The 15,889-nt window shown below is 43.6% G+C and overlaps 3 long non-coding RNA genes across 4 annotated transcripts in view; 1 reads left to right on the forward strand and 2 right to left on the reverse strand.

Annotated features, from left to right (window-relative positions):
• Positions 1–13,148, reverse strand: part of LOC137344549 (uncharacterized) — a 103,098-nt gene extending 89,950 nt beyond the window's left edge. The window contains exons 1-2 of one of the 2 annotated variants that reach the window (XR_010968382.1): positions 12,833–13,148; positions 9,456–12,195 (exon numbers count right to left, since the gene is read on the reverse strand). This is a non-coding gene — a long non-coding RNA (uncharacterized lncRNA). The other variant, XR_010968381.1, reaches the window with a different exon arrangement.
• Positions 3,220–9,443, reverse strand: LOC137344551 (uncharacterized). Its single transcript, XR_010968384.1, has 2 exons — positions 9,084–9,443; positions 3,220–3,907 (listed from the first exon to the last, which is right to left on the reverse strand). It is a non-coding gene; the product is annotated as an uncharacterized lncRNA (long non-coding RNA).
• The window catches only part of LOC137344550 (uncharacterized), a 34,017-nt gene continuing 28,660 nt past the window's right edge, over positions 10,533–15,889 (forward strand). Inside the window, exon 1 of the long non-coding RNA XR_010968383.1 lies at positions 10,533–10,698. This is a non-coding gene — a long non-coding RNA (uncharacterized lncRNA). The remainder of the gene's footprint in view (positions 10,699–15,889) is intronic.

Genomic DNA, 15,889 nt, shown 5'->3' on the forward strand with positions numbered 1-15,889 from the left:
GTGTGGGCTATCTGAGGCCGACCAGCACTTTGAGAATCATGTTCTCTCGTGCTGTTTGTTTACAACTGGCCTTAGACATGTAGAATGGGAGGTCTCAGCCTAATGTTCCTTCATGCAGTTTATTTGATGCAAACATTGTCTACCTCTTTTCAGTCTACTGTTCTCAAGACAGTGACCTAAAAGGTCAAAAATACGCTCCAGTGTCCCAGAGCAGGCCTTTGTGCCCCTGTACCAGAGGCTTTTTTATTGCCCTTAGAACATGCCTTCTGTAATCCTTGAAGTGATTGTGCTCCCACAAATGTACCAGTGTGGGTAAAGCACAAAATTCAGGGCTAGATTTTCTGTCCATTCATGGTCAATAGGAAGTCAATCTATCCCTCTTTTTATATATGAGTGTGCCCCTTGTCCATTTTATAACACCAACATCTATCAAAGACTCTTAAACCTACAGAGATACAGTGAGTTTTGTGAAAGACTTACTCTGTATAAATTCAGGTTTGGGAACGTGCATGCTCCTTGCTAGTTTCAGTGCTCATCACCCCATTGATAGTGACTGTCATATCATCATCATCATCACATGTAACCTTTGCCCTTAAGAGTAAGTAATAGGAGAAATGGGAATTTTGGAGAGCTTGAGTTAGATCCTGCTGTTTATTTTGGGAATGAGAGCGACTGTTCTGTAATGGGAAGGAACTGAGCTGATATCTGGCTAGCAATGATTGGTTAGAGAAGGAGGTGGTGAATGAGCGGGAATGCTGAGAAATGCTTCACACTAACTTGGTTAATCATTGACTCTCACATTTCTCTTATGAAATCCTCAGGTCAATGAGTAACTCACAAAGTGTAATTAGTTCCCACATAATTTAAAGAAATGTAAAATGATGTCCAATGCTAAAATGTGTTTGGACGATTTTGGCTACATGGTATAAACATGAAAGTGAACATATAGTGCAGGATTCCACCATAATTCAACTCATCGTCAATAGATAAATAAAGGATACATTATGGAATCTAATCCACAGGTTGACTGGCTTTATGTACAAGCAATAAATGTGTTATGCTTAAAACATACACCACAAATGAATGAAGTATGGAGGTGGATGAAGTGAATGGACAAATGGGTTTAATGGTGCATTGTACTCCTGTATGGGTTGGTTCCAGTACAACTTGAGGCAATGTTCATTTTGCTCGTCCAGCTAATTACCAGTCTGTTCTGCAACTAGCATGATTTTTGTATGTGGGGAAAATTGCTTGTCACATTTGGAAGTGTCACACATGCCGACTGTCTTTCGTGTTTGCACCTTATTGGCTACCATTCGGATTCACTCAAATAGAGACCGCTAGGAAAAGTCCCAGAGCACTTTACAGTGAGTGAAGTATTTTTTGAAATGTAATCACTGTTATAATGTAGGAAACGCAAGCAAGCTCCCACAAACAGCAATGAGATAATGACCAGATAATCTGTTTTAATGATGTTCAGTGAGGGATAAATATTGGCCAGGACACCAGGGAGAACTCCCCGGCTCTTGCTTTGAAATAGTGCCATGGGATCTTTTACGTACACCTGAGAGGGCAGACGGGGCCTCGGTTTAACACCTCATCCAAAAGACGGCACCTCCAACACTGCACCAGAGCATCAACCTAGATTTTGTGCTCAAGTCTCTGGAGTGGAGCTTGAACCTACAACCTTCTGACTTCAGAAGCAAGAGTGCAACCAACTGAGCCACAGCTGACACCTTAATTAAATTATAATGTCTTGTGTATTACATAACACTCCTGTCATTATAAAACAATGTGTATCCTCTGACTCACCATGAGGAATGTATTATGCAGCCACAAGCAGCTCACAGGATTTACCATCCTGCCAGCTGTGAACCACTTTGGGCAGCCATCGGTTACAGGCCAGTATTGAAGTAGTAAGACAACCAAATGTACTCCAATCCATAATGAGATGGATACAGATTATAATGCATACTTGATGGTCTGATATTTTGATGTCTGCATTGCCTCAAAATAGATTATAAAAATAATTATTAAATTCCAAAAATATATATAAGGTGCTGAGAGTCCTTAAAAAGAAAATGTTTCAAGTTTAATTTTATACAAATATACCTTGAACAATGGCTGCAAATTGCTAGAATGCCAACAGATTGCTTCATTCAGTGGTTTGATTGCAACAATATAGAATAGCGATGAATCTTCCACAATTGAGAAATAATGTTGCACTCTACTGTTTGCGTCCTTTTATTCAGTCACCACATGAAATTGGAACGGCACAGATTTATTTCTTCAATGACATTCTGCCCCATTACCTGCTACTCACTGTGGTGAATCAGACAGTAGATTCAGTGACATTAACCCGGGATGACAGTCCTAAAGATTGGGCTGGCAAACCGGAGGTGGCAGACGATTGAGTGGGGAACGGGAGTGAGAGTGAGACTGCAACAGTGACCTTTCCAGGACTAGGGGATGTGGCCATCAGTCTGTATCTGGTGCTGGGGCCTAATTCTTGCTGAAATAAAGCCCACCAATACTTCTCTTAAATGGCCGTTCTTCATGTCGGAGCCTGAGCAATGAGTGTTGGCAGTAGGGTTGCCAACCCTCCAGGAATCATGGATTAATCTGAAGGACACTGCTGCAAGCAGTCCAGGAAAAAAATTATAAGGGCATTAAAAAAATGGTGTGCTTTTTAATTTTCTTTGAACACTTTCATTTATTAGTTGTAAAAATATTGGAGATTGGGAAAAAACGCAGTTTGACTGGGCAGGGCGGTTGGAGGCGAGAGGTCATGAGATGAAACTTCCAGGATTACGTCCAACCAGAGTTGGCAACCCTAGTTGGCAGGATGCATTCATTTGATTTTTTTCAATTTTGGAATGGTTGGCATTTGTAGAGCTGAACTCTTTGACATTGATAACCTAAGGCATTGGCTTTCAAACTGGTTTCTCTGGGAGTGTATCACTATTTTCAAAGTGTTCCCCACGTAGAAACGTTTGAAAGCCTCTAGCCCAGGGTGCACTTTTTTGCTATATTACTACCTTATACTGTCCTCTAGTGGCAAAATACAGTATCACATGCTTGTTAAAGCTGATTAAAAAGTGTGATTGTGCAAAATACAAAACAATGGTGAGTTTGGGTCACATTTATGATTATTTTATGTTGAACACTGACTGTAATTTCATCTTAAAATCAAATTAAATACACAGAAATGCTCAGTCATAAGTCTAAATAATTACCTGGTTTTATTGTTAGGATCCTCAAAATAGCCACTGAATTTGGCCAATTAATCACAAATTTACTGATACTGACAATATGCTGCAAATTGGCTGCCTACAATCATAAGGCCTCCTACGATGCTTATAATATAGGCAATCTAGCCTCCTCTGAAAACGTTGCTGTTTTTCAGCTGACATTTAGTTGGTTGTTGCCAGCTTTTATTTTGATGGCACAAGAGGGCACAGAAGAAATTCACTACTAGCAGAACCAGTGAATGAGTGAAGTAACTCTGTCAGATTTTGAAGGGCACCAGGTAGGATGGTCATACCAGAATGTCAGTCAATAAACAGGCGTCCAAACCCACCCAGCCAGAGTTGAGGCATTTAGAATTAATCGTGGCAGCCAACATTTGTGATATTGAATAGAAGGGTCACGTGAGACAGTGTCTCTTGCATCAGTTAGTGGGAAACAATCCCCACTTCAGTGGAAATGTGAAGACGGGTAAAAGTAGACAAGATCCAAGAATTTTCACATGCAACCCACTTCATCTTCCATCACCTGCAGGATGGGTGGATCCCAAAGTACTTGGTCCTGATTTCACTCTGCCTTGAATTCGGTACTCAGAACAGCCAAACTGGCATAGCTTCACTTGCAGATGCAAATACAGAATCTCTTGGTTGTTGTGTGGCTGCTGTTGGAACAGACAGCAAAAGTTAATCTTTTTTCAATCAAGATTCTGAACTGATTTTGAGCCCCAGTATGTGTATATAATATTAACATGTGAGGGGAAACAACCAATTGTATCTTGCTGGGCAGTGCTTCTAGCAGTCCCAATGTTATAACGTTATCACATTCAACAGACACCCTTCTGTGCAACCAAACTCCAAGAAATCAGACTTGTACTGCAGCCTGTGGCCTGAACTTCGGGTTTGAAATCCTCGGCTGCCAGGAGTTCATTTCTAACCAAATGTGCGACCGGATGACCCAGCCTGTTGTAGATCGCCAACCCGACACCAGACAAAATGACCCAGCCTGTCGTAGATCGCCAACCCGACACCAGACAGAATGACCCAGCCTGTTGTAGATTGCCAACCCGACACCAAGCAGAATGACCCAGCCTGATGTAGATCGCCATCCAGATACCAGGCAGAATGACCCAGCCTGTTGTAGATCGCCAACCCGACACCAAGCAGAATGACCCAGCCTGTTGTAGATCGCCAACCCGACACCAGACAGAATAACCCAGCCTGTTGTAGATCGCCAACCCGACACCAGACAGAATAACCCAGCCTGTTGTAGATCGCCAACCCGACACCAAGCAGAATGACCCAGCCTGATGTAGATCGCCATCCAGATACCAGGCAGAATGACCCAGCCTGTTGTAGATCGCCAACCCGACACCAGACAGAATGACCTAGCCTGTTGTAGATCGCCAACCCGACACCAGACAGAATGACCCAGCCTGTTGTAGATCGCCAACCCGACACCAGACAGAATGACCTAGCCTGTTGTAGATCGCCAACCCGACACCAGACAGAATGACCCAGCCTGTTGTAGATCGCCAACCCGACACCAGACAGAATGACCTAGCCTGTTGTAGATCGCCAACCCGACACCAGACAGAATGACCCAGCCTGTTGTAGATCGCCATCCAGTTACCAGACAGAATGACCCAGCCTCTTGTAGATCGCCAACCCGACACCAGACAGAATGACCCAGCCTCTTGTAGATTGCCAACCCAACACCAGAGTCAATTAGCAGCAATTCAAAAGTGACAGTGTAACTGTGGCCCATGTTGGCCTATGATTCCCATTGGTTGCAAAGGTCTTCCTCGAGTCCAAGAGGAAGGGCAAAGAGGCAACCACATGACTTCCAACAAAAAATAGTGTATGAAGCTGGAGCTTATCTTAATACTGAAATGATTATAGTGGCAGCAGGTTACTATCGCAACAACTAAAATTATAGATTTCAGTAACTCTAATTAAATGAAGAAGCATAATACCTATTCCATGGAACATTGATAGGAATTGAAGTCAAAGTCTGCTGTATAATGTTAGTAAAAGGATAGAGAATCAGTCTGTTCTTTAAAGCCTATAATGTATTCTATTTTAATGTGGTGTTCTTCTCTGTTGCATAATGCGGTGGTGCTGCTAATGCATATTCTTACCCAAGTGTAGTGCAATACATCCAGTGTATTGGAATATATTATTGACTTATAAATTGCCTGCTATGTTTGGGATTCAGAATAGTCAGTTGAAAGAGGTAATGGTTAGAATATATTTTTACTTTTATTTTACCAGCTGGTGGCTGAAACATTTTGAAGCGAATATTTATCCTTTTTCATTGTCTACATAAAAAACTGGTTTGCAAATCACAAATGAGAGTCAAGAAGCAAAATACCGCAGGTGCTAGAAGTCTGAAATAGAAACTGAAAATGCTGGGAACAGTCAGCAGGTCAGGCAGCAGAGGGAAAAGGTTAGGTTAACATTTCAGGTCTATGACCTTTCGTCAGAACTCCTGGGTAAAGCAACAAAAATGTATTACCTTTGGAGGTTGTCAATTCAACAAATTGCTTTCATAGAGCACCTTTAACATAGAAAATTTTCTCAAAGTGCTTTACAAAGACATAGGAAAAATCTGGTCTCCGAACCAAAGAAAGAGATATTAGGAAAGATGACCAAAAGCTTGGTCAAAGAGATGGCTTTTAAGGACAGTCTTAATAGAGAAGATGGAGGTGGAGGGATTTAGGAAGGGAATTCCAGATCATGGGGCCCAGGAGGCTGATAGTGGGGCGAAGGAAAGGAGTAAACAAAAGGCTAGAGTCAGAGGAACAGAGAGGTTGTGGTAGTGCTGGAAAGGTTACAGAGGTAGGGAGGGGCAATAGGTTACACAGATAGGGATTTATGCATAAGGTTGATAATTTTCAATTTGAGGAGTCTGAGGACGAGGTCCCATTGTAGATCAACGAGGACAGGGGTGATGGGTGAGTGGAATTTGCTGCAGGATAAGATAAAGGCCACAGAGTTTTTGATGAGCTTAACTTTATAGAGGTTGGAGGATGGGACGCCACCAGAAGAACATTGATATAATCAAGTTTAGAGGAGACAAAGACATTTTTGTGAGTTTCAGTGACAGATAGACTGAGATGGGGCAGAGGTGGCTGATGTTATGGAGATGGAAGTAGGTAAGTAACCTTTGCGATAGAGGATAAGGGGTTGGAAGCTCAGCCCGGGGTCAAATAAAACAGTTAAAGTGTAATAGAGCTTTTCTGATGGGTCATTGGGTAAATATAACTTATGTTGTGGTACTAAACCATCCAGACCAGGAAGGTAAAAACAGAAAATGCTGGAAACACTCAGCAGGTCAGGCAACATCTGTGGAGAGAGCAACAGAGTTAACGTTTCAGGTCGATGATCTTTCATAGACCAGGAAGATCCCGTCTTTAATTCCTCATCTGTGCTGACTTAGCCAATTTCAGCAGGGGCAACATAGGGCCAGCGGTGGGGCTACTAAGGTTGGCCTCAGGGTCCCCAAGCTCGGGAGGGTAAAAATCAGACAGGGTTTTCCACTCAGACATCAAGAATGGCCAACTGGGTGAAGATCCAGATGGCTGATACCACCTGTGGAACTGCTCCCAGGCATAAGTTACCATGTACAGGGAGGAATGTTAAGGCAGCGAAATAGATAGAGTAACATCACATAAAGTAGTACTGTAATGGTGAGGGGGAATAGTCTTCTGTGCAGTAGGTGTAGTGGATTCATAAAGGTGCCGATAAAGAACAGAATTATGATCTTGCTATCCCCAATACACAGAGAAAATCTCACATGGTAAGATCATAACTCATGTTACTGAGCTGACTCAAGGTCAATAGATCATGGAGATAGAGAATGACAGAGTTAGAGATAATAAAAATGAAAGCAAAGGAAATAAGGCTATTCTCATTATAGCTTGATTTGTATAACAGGACATACAAAGACAGGGCTGGTGATCGTAAAAATTAATTATCAGATATATAAAAAAAAGAGGACAGCTAAGCTGATGAGTTTTCTTGGTGTCGTGTTACTGGAAGCAGGATTTGTTGTCTAGATGTGATTAAGAAATAAGCTGATGTTTCTTTTTCTGGAAATGTAAAAATTAATTTGCTTTAAAGCATCTACACTGGTTTCCCTGTAAAGCCTTGCAACCTTTTTCATTTGTAAATCATGCAAAGAAAAAAGCTGCTGCGGTCAACTTGAACAGTAATATGAGATATATTTGTGGAATGAGAGTATACAGGTTATTAATGCAACATTAAAGCGCGACAACTGTAATTTATGTGGTATCAAGAAAGAATGACTTGTATTTATATAGCTTCTTTCAACACCTCAGGACGTCCGAAAGCGCCTCACAGCCAATGAAGTACTTTTGAAGTGTAGTCTCTGTTGCAATGCAGGAAACGAGGCAGCCAATTTGCGCATAGCAAGGTCCCATAAACAGCAATGTGATTATGACCAGATAATCTGTTTTTGGGTGTTGGTTGAGGGATAAACATTGCAGCCTTACATACATCAAATAGTGTTGCCCAGTTTACATTTCAGGGTTCGAGGCTGTGTAGAAGGTTGGTGAAACTAACTCAGGAGTCACATGACTTGGGCGTGACGCCTGAGACAGATGAGTTCAAATGCTAGTTTCAACTTCAACTATAGGAGAAGAGCTTAAATAAAGCTGACCTGCTTCCATTGACATTACGTAGGTAGAAAAACCGGGGGTGAAATCGGTCTTGGCCAGTCGTGCTAAGCAGTGATAGCAAATCGGCAACCTGTTTTACACCTCGTCCGATTTCTTTACCTTTTGGAACAGGCTGCTAATTCACTATCGCTGCTTAGACCAAACTCACCCCCACTAAATCTAAAATCACCTATAATTTACAAACATTGTAATGTCAGAAACAAGTGTGGCAATAAGTATGAAATCGGGAAAAAAAACGGCAGCCCTTCTCTCCTCCCCCAGCAAAATAAAATGCACCACGTCCAGCAAGTGAGAACTGAGAAAATTATGGTGTAGTAATAGGATATTAGTGTTGTGACATTCATTGGGACCCAAACCTAGGTGCACAACAGTTAGAAAGTGATTACCTTAAAGTTATGCTGACAGGTCAAAACTGCAAAGTGTGTTGCACGTTTTTACAGCAAGTAATTTATACACTGTTATTTCTGCACACCTTTGACTCCAGATTCCTCACATAACAGGATTTAGTGCAAGGGCCTCGTGGTGTCAGGAATTTATAGATCCCAAAAGGCGTGTAAAAGATTATTGCGTGCATGACTGGAACTGCATGTGGCAATCAGCTTTCAGCTTCATTTTAGATTGAAGGCTGCCTGCAATTATTATTTTGAAAACTATTTTAAACTAGCATTGGCAAAAGAAGGTGGTGCAATGAGTTCGAACTATGCCCTTTCAACCCTGGATTCAACCCAAAACTAACAAGAGGAAAGTCTCTCTCTCTCTGTTGGCTGAAAGGATCTAAAATAAAATATATTTTGGGACGGTTTAACCAGTTCCTAATGGGCATGAGTGCACAGCACAAAACTCCCTGTAGTTTGGCACTAAATTGGCAGTTTTACTCTGAGACCACAAGAATTGTTGGAAACAGAAACAGAGGGGAATCCTTCTGAGGCTGGGGTTAAGACAGTTTGTTGGAGCAGAGTGGAGGAAGCTTTGCTCTGTATGTAGCTCTTATACTCGACCTTTTAGTATTTAAGCCGAAGCCAGCACCAGGAGAAAATATTTTATTCTTCTGCATTTTCAATCTCATTTTGTCGCGCCTGAAAAGATCACCAACATTTCAAATGAAACAGTTTTACAAAATAAAACAAATCTCTAGTACCTGGATTAAAATCCAGCTCAAGTAGATGGGCTAAAGGTGTCACCCGGAATTTCCGCTGGGGCTCTCTCGATCTCCCACCCGCAACTTTGGCAGGAGATCAGCAGAAACCCTGAAGAAATGGCGTAAAGGTCAAAGTTACAGCAGGAGATCGGGAGAACACCACAGAAATTCTGCCCCCTACTCTCAGCCGTCAGAGATGCAAAACTTTATGCTCCCATGTGCGAGCTGGATGGAAGTTTGCGTCTCAAGAGGTAGAACGCTGTCTGTTTCTTTCAAACTACAATTTCTACAGAAAAGAATCTGAAAATGAGAGATTTAACTTTATAGTACAAAGTGACAAGTACCAAAGTTGTAATTGTGTTACCAACTTACTTCCAGGTTACGTGAATGGAATGTCTCACCTTTTGTTGCTTGGAGTCAGATATGAAGAAGTTTTATTGTTTCTTTTACAATGTCATTTTATTAACAGGGCACACGTGGACAGAGTTATAGCAATCGCTGGATTTAGAAACGTGTCCAATGAGAAGATACTGATGAAACATCTACCATCCGTCATGTTAAAAATAAGCATGATGTAAGAAAATGGAAAATTTTAATCAGGCGCTGTGTTGGGAAATGATCCATAAATGGCGCAGCAGCCCTCTAAAGGGTTAAAGAAGATAGTGATTGAAGCATGTTTTTGGAAGTTTATTATGTTATGAATTTTTGCATACGTAACCACAGGATCTGATGATTTTTAAGTCTGAATCCTGATATATGACCTAGAGCTGCACACAGCCAAGGCACATGGGTTGTTTACTCAAAATCTTTTTACATGAACTGGCAACAACAGCAGCAAGCTGGTTTTAAAATAATCCTCTTGTTAACAATGTGCTCATGCAAGCACAATGTTTCTTTTACTTATTAAATAAAACCTTCTGTGAAAAAAACATCTCTAATCCAAACCACCAGTGAGCCAGAGTCCAACATCAAGATTATTCACAGCACGTTGTCTTTTCAGCCTAATTTTTAAAGTGGGTAAGGACATTATTAACCAGAGCTGTGGGGGAAGCAGCTGTACAAGACTGTTCCAGTCTTCTAAGAAACGGACAAGGATGTGTTGTCTGCCATGTTACAACACCTTAGACGCCTACCGTTTTGCCTTCGCAGCATTGAGTATTATTTGTTGTCTCAGATTTTCTTTCCTCTCCTGAAGGCACCAACCCATGCGAGGTGGCAGTTCCACAGGTGCCAGTTGCTGTCTGATATATCACCAAGGTGACCTGTTCTCATGCCTGAGCCCAGATAGTGTTGTCAGGCTGTTCAGCAGTGATGGGGCGGGAGGGGTCAATAACAGCTGAGTCCAGTGCTGTCTTCATCCAGTGTCCACACACACATGCACTTTTCAGCCATAAACCCTGAATGGCAAGCAGAATTCCTGGTTGATTTCTCCCTTCCCAGCCAAGGGGCACAGAGCCAATTATAATCTGGTTACCACCATCCCTAGTTGACATTAGCACAAACTGGGAATCAAACATTGGACTTTCTACTTTGTACAACTCAGTTCCACACTGGGTAGTTCACTTACAAACTTACATCAGGGGAGTTACTCGTTTTACTGTTCCAACAAAAGCAGGTGGGCTTTCTTCTTTTTTGTTTGTTTATCAGCTAAAGTCATCGGTTCTACAAACAAAGATTGGGTAAATATCTAGTTGGAAATGGGATTGGAGGTTTTAGAAATAGTTACAGTCAGAGGCGGTCAAATATTTTATAGAACACAATGGTTGCTGTGTCTGTGCAACCAAGGAAGTGTCACCTTTGGAAAATAGAAAGGCAGGATAAAAAAGTTGAGGCTTGGGAATGGACAGATCCTCTGGATTGTTTGCTTGGTCACCTTTGGGGCTCAGGAAGCAATTTGTATAACCAGCCTTGCCAATACTTGGGATTCTCAAAGGGAGTCCAAATGCAATATTCAAGTGGCAGTCCTAAGGTAGTGCAAAAGTTGAAGGGGTAAGCTCCTTTGGTTCAGATTCCATTCTACCACTAGATCCCCTCTTGGACTCAGTGTTGGGAAGCCCTTTGAGAACCGTGAATCTTAGCAGCGCCGTAGTACTTTCCCTCAGGAGATTAAATAAGTAGGGTCGAGTCCATGAAAGGGTAGATTGTACATAGTTTGTGGAAGGAGTAGGTGTGACAAGCCAAATGGCCTTTTCTCATTCCGTGCTCCTTTTATATTCCTTTCGGATAACGCTCTGCACTTCTGCACCAGTTTTGCTTTGAATTTGATGACAGTGTCTGAAAATGCAGGTTTTTGTTGGCCGAGCACAGTCCATTCAAGCTCAGTTGAGGGCAGTTCGGTCTGCCTGAAAATATTCCAACACTGGGGATGTCAACGCAAGGACCCAGAAGAAAACGCTGCACGTGCAACATCTCAAAATAGTACATCTGTGATGTAGTGATCAAAATAAACATTTTACTTAAATAAATCTAAAAATTATAGAAGGCAGGAGATATTTTTTGATAATGCACAGGTCAATAATTACGCTCACTACTGCCTGGGTGACGTTACAGACCCAGACTGCCCAGAGTGGAGCTTCTGTTGGAGTGGCACATCATCCACAATACCACTTGATGTTGATCCAACAATTCCACTGACTTGGCTAGCTAAGCCATCAGGCAAGGTCTGGCTGGAAAACATCCCTGCGCCGAGTGGAAGGCGACGGGGGACCAGTTGGGTCAGCAAACTAACGCAAGTGCCAATCGACTCAGCCACTTGTCCCCAGCTACCTCGTGCGCTAATTGGAACATTGTACAGTCAATATGAAGGAGGTTGTAGCCCACTATCCATGATCTGTACCGAGTCCTCAGAGTGGCCTTCGCCTCCCATTGTCCAGAGGCGTCCAAGGGGGTGGTCAGCTCTCACTGTAGTGACTGATGTTTTAAAGGGACCTTATCCCTTTCTTGTGGTGGCTGCTAGAAGAGTCCAGGCAAACAGCTGCCCATTGCTAACTGTTTTCTGCTTTGGCTGTGTTGAGCCTCTCCGATATTGGATGGTCACTTAGATGACATTTATGCCTTCCTTCTCCCTATCAACAACTTCTTCCTCTTCTTCTGATTGGTGTCACCTGAAGTCCTTTCAAATGTGGATGAGACAAAATTAGGAATAAATTATTGAGTATTGCCTTTGGTTATTGCCATTAGTACAATTCACCACAACACCACATGGCATGTCCCATTACTGTATTTGGTCATTTATTTAATTTCATAATCTCTTTTTATTTCAAGTTTTCTTCCCTTCTGTCCTGAAAGAGTGATTCATGCCAGGGTACAGCTTTACAGGTATCAGAAGTCCTCTAGAACTTCAGCAAAGTGAGTATTCTTCATGTGTCAGCTTAAACAGTGAGTGCAGTCTTGGCAATTTGACCATGAAGGCATCACACACAAGCCTATCTGCACCAATGTTCGCTTTCGAAAGTGCAAATGGATAGCAATCAAGAGCGAGAACCCAAGTTAATCTTTACCCTCCCCAGCACAGGGACTCCAACCCTAATCCACAGAGATCAACTAATTGAAACTGGAGTTAAACCCAAGCCTTCCTGATCTGTATAGGTTAGTATCACTTCATGCAGCACACGTACCCAGCAGGAGCCATCAGGAGAGCTCTACTACAATCTCTAAGCAGATGGTTACATAACTTTCTGCCATAAAGTAAATTTGACAAAAATAAACAAACTTTTGTAGTACATATATAATGCACCAAACATATGTACTCATCATATTCTGAGGGCCCTGTAGATATGGTCTCCTCCTCCCTCAGCATCTGGAAGCTTGAATCCACCTTCCTTTCTGAAGCTGGCCCACTGGTTATCTTTTTAATTGGCTGATCTCCCTTTGCCCTTGCGTCTCAGTTAATTATGTGGCCTATCTTCTCATGCAGCCTATTTTAAGCTGTTGAGCTGCTTCCTACAGTCCTTGGCTTCCCTCTTTTGTCAGTAAGGCTTTGTTTACTGTGCAGACAATTTTTTCAGAGACTTCATAACTCCAGCTGTCAGGAACACATGGGATCCAAAGCCCGTAACTGCCTCTTTCCTTTTAATAAAGCTCTTGACTAAAATGTCAAATTTGGTCTCCTTGGAAAAGGTCAAGTGGCTCATTTCTAATTGTTAAGTTGATAATTTGCCTGATTGCATCTTGCAATCAATTGCATGACTTAACTTGCTGCCAGTTATATTACTGCACTTGCAAAAAGTAAATGAGCATATGTTGTTGCTTGGCACTACTACCTTTAATTAATTACCCAAATATCCTTAATGCTCAACCAGTGACAAATCCAGCTTCAAGATGCTTCAATAGACTTGGACGTTTGCAAGTGACTGCCTGTCACCAGAGGCCGAGGAACCTTTGAAGCATTCTGGGAACCACCTTTGTGCTAATCTTGTGCATCTGTTTGATCTTTTTTTTTATTCGTTCACGGCATGTGGGCGTCGCTGGCGAGGCCAGCATTTATTGCCCATCCCTAATTGCCCTCGAGAAGGTGGTGGTGAGCCGCCTTCTTGAACCGCTGCAGTCCGTGTGGTGACGGTTCTCCCACAGTGCTGTTAGGAAGGGAGTTCCAGGATTTTGACCCAGCGACAATGAAGGAACGGCGATATATTTCCAAGTTGGGATGGTGTGTGACTTGGAGGGGAACGTGCAGGTGGTGTTGTTCCCATGCGCCTGCTGCTCTTGTCCTTCTAGGTGGTAGAGGTCACGGGTTTGGGAGGTGCTGTCGAAGAAGCCTTGGCGAGTTGCTGCAGTGCATCCTGTGGATGGTGCACACTGCAGCCACAGTGCGCCGGTGGTGAAGGGAGTGAATGTTTAGGGTGGTGGATGGGGTGCCAATCAAGTGGGCTGCTTTATCTTGGATGGTGTCGAGCTTCTTGAGTGTTGTTGGAGCTGCACTCATCCAGGCAAGTGGAGAGTATTCCATCACACTCCTGACTTGTGCCTTGTAGATGGTGGAAAGGCTTTGGGGAGTCAGGAGGTGAGTCACTCGCCGCAGAATACCCAGCCTCTGACCTGCTCTCGTAGCCACAGTATTTATATGGCTGGTCCAGTTAAGTTTCTGGTCAATGGTGACCCCCAGGATGTTGATGGTGGGGGATTCGGCGATGGTAATGCCGTTGAATGTCAAGGGGAGGTGGTTAGACTCTCTCTTGTTGGAGATGGTCATTGCCTGGCACTTATCTGGCACGAATGTTACTTGCCACTTATGAGCCCAAGCCTGGATGTTGTCCAGGTCTTGCTGCATGCAGGCTCGGACTGCTTCATTATCTGAGGGGTTGCGAATGGAACTGAACACTGTGCAGTCATCAGCGAACATCCCCATTTCTGACCTTATGATGGAGGGAAGGTCATTGATGAAGCAGCTGAAGATGGTTGGGCCTAGGACACTGCCCTGAGGAACTCCTGCAGCAATGCCCTGGGGCTGAGATGATTGGCCTCCAACAACCACTACCATCTTCCTTTGTGCTAGGTATGACTCCAGCCACTGGAGAGTTTTCCCCCTGATTCCCATTGACTTCAATTTTACCAGGGCTCCTTGGTGCCACACTCGGTCAAATGCTGCCTTGATGTCAAGGGCAGTCACTCTCACCTCACCTCTGGAATTCAGCTCTTTTGTCCATGTTTGGACCAAGGCTGTAATGAGGTCTGGAGCCGAGTGGTCCTGGCGGAACCCAAACTGAGCATCGGTGAGCAGGTTATTGGTGAGTAAGTGCCGCTTGATAGCACTGTCGACGACACCTTCCATCACTTTGCTGATGATTGAGAGTAGACTGATGGGGCGATAATTGGCCGGATTGGATTTGTCCTGCTTTTTGTGGACAGGACATACCTGGGCAATTTTCCACATTGTCGGGTGGATGCCAGTGTTGTAGCTGTACTGGAACAGCTTGGCTAGAGGCGCAGCTAGTTCTGGAGCACAAGTCTTCAGCACTACAGCTGGGATGTTGTCGGGGCCCATAGCCTTTGCTGTATCCAATGCACTCAGCCGTTTCTTGATATCACGTGGAGTGAATCGAATTGGCCGAAGACTGGCTTCCGTGATGGTGGGGATATCAGGAGGAGGCTGAGATGGATTATCCACTCGGCACTTCTGGCTGAAGATGGTTGCAAACGCTTCAGCCTTGTCTTTTGCACTCACGTGCTGGACTCCGCCATCATTGAGAATGGGGATGTTTGCAGAGCCTCCTCCTCCCGTTAGTTGTTTAATTGTCCACCACCATTCACGACTGGATGTGGCAGGACTGCAGAGCTTTGATCTGATCCGTTGGTTGTGGAATCGCTTAGCTCTGTCTATAGCATGTTGCTTCCGCTGTTTAGTATGCATGTAGTCCTGAGTTGTAGCTTCACCAGGTTGGCACCTCATTTTTAGGTACGCCTGGTGCTGCTCCTGGCATGCTCTTCTACACTCCTCATTGAACCAGGGTTGATCCCCTGGCTTGTTGGTAATGGTAGAGTGAGGAATATGCCGGGCCATGAGGTTACAGATTGTGCTGGAATACAATTCTGCTGCTGCTGATGGCCCACAGCGCCTCATGGATGCCCAGTTTTGAGCTGCTAGATCTGTTCTGAATCTATTCCATTTAGCACGGTGGTAGTGCCACACAACACGTTGGATGGTGTCCTCAGTGCGAAGACGGGATTTCATCTCCACGAGGACTGTGCGGTGGTCACTCCTACCAATACTGTCATGGACAGATGCATTTGCGACAGGTAGATTGGTGAGGACGAGGTCAAGTAAGTTTTTCCCTCGTGTTCGGTTCGCTCACCACCTGCCGCAGGCC

This window comes from Heptranchias perlo, chromosome 27 (assembly GCF_035084215.1).
Source record: "Heptranchias perlo isolate sHepPer1 chromosome 27, sHepPer1.hap1, whole genome shotgun sequence".
Classification (NCBI taxonomy): Eukaryota; Metazoa; Chordata; class Chondrichthyes; order Hexanchiformes; family Hexanchidae; genus Heptranchias; species Heptranchias perlo.